Consider the following 1507-nt stretch of genomic DNA (forward strand, 5'->3'; position numbering starts at 1 on the left):
TTTTTTTTTTTTTTTTAAAGGTGGATTTAAAACATAAAAAACAAGAAAAAATCACTTTTTTTTTTTTTTTTTTTAACATCAATAAAGAAATTACGACAAATTACAAAAGGCTGGGCAACCCAACAATAGGCCTCAAATTGACCAAATCAGTGTAAGTAAACAAAAATAACAAGAGAATGCATCAAATAAATAACGCGGCATTATTGATTCTTGGCACACTGACCAAGAACCATGGCCACCAATTAAAGTGGTTTGACATGGTGCACCAAAGATGGTGCAACCAAGAGCACTGCAACAACACACCTGAAGGATTGCCACAGAAACATAGAAGATGATGACGGTCAAATTAAAGCCAGCGAAAAAAATAATTAGCACAAAATTTAAAGAACACCGCTAAACGATCTGCAATCAGAACGAGAGAGCACCATAACTGGTGGTAAGGGCATCCAAAGCCCTAAAGCTACAACAAAAACAAAGAAACATACGAGGAAAATGCAAAAGAAACACCAACAAGATTACAAGGAAATTTAGAAATAGTATTAAAACAAAAAATAAACCTAAAAAATAAAGACACCAACGATAAAGAAGATGGAAGATAGAGCATGCAAACCACTTGACAAGGCGACGACCCCAAAATCCCATTCACGGGTTCCTTTATTCTTCACTATTCCTTAAGAATCGATTCTTGCTTTTAAATAATTTTAATCTAGAAAAAGCGATATTTTTCTTATTAATTGTTTATAAATTTTGAGCAAATATAACAGCATGATGCCAACACATATCTTTCTCTGCCTCACACTTATTGCATTTCTACTTCTTTTTAAAAGTATGTGTACGGAAAGTTGATCAATTTATTCTAACCGAATTTAATTATTTATTTAAATTAATATTTTAACAAAAAAGATATCCACACTTAAAAATATGTTTCTAGATCACACAATATGTCTTGAAGAATGATAGAAGAACAGGGAGACCTGAAGGTATTACAGGAACAGGGAGAGCTACAAGCATGCTGACTGAGGCAGTGAGATAAGGAGAGTAGGGTGGTAATTCATATTCATGTGTCGGGTTTAGATCGTGTAGAAGAATGAGTATAAGATTACTTAGGTAAATTATAATTCGGTAATTTTGTTCAACCTAATCTGACCCTTCAACCATAATTCACTAATTTTTTTCGAATTCATGGGTTAAATGAGAGGGTACCTTAGAGCAGTAAGATTATCTAAAGGGGGATTTGTGTTTCTCTGCATTAAACGCTCTCTTACAAATGTATACACTGAGATTTCATTTGAGAGAGAACTTCTGTTCTCTAACAATACAAAGAAAACCCAAATACCAAAGAAGCAAAAAATTGTGAATGGGGCTTTAAATTACATAATCAGACCACTCAACAATATGTGAAGTATGGTCCATGCTTAAACTAGGAATGTGATGAAGCCTAAATGGGTCAGCCTTGCCTCCAATTACCAGTCTAGCAGGGTTCCCAACTGCGGTGGTTTTTGGTGGC

The sequence above is a fragment of the Corylus avellana genome, chromosome ca3, assembly GCF_901000735.1.
Source record: "Corylus avellana chromosome ca3, CavTom2PMs-1.0".
Taxonomy (NCBI): Eukaryota; Viridiplantae; Streptophyta; class Magnoliopsida; order Fagales; family Betulaceae; genus Corylus; species Corylus avellana.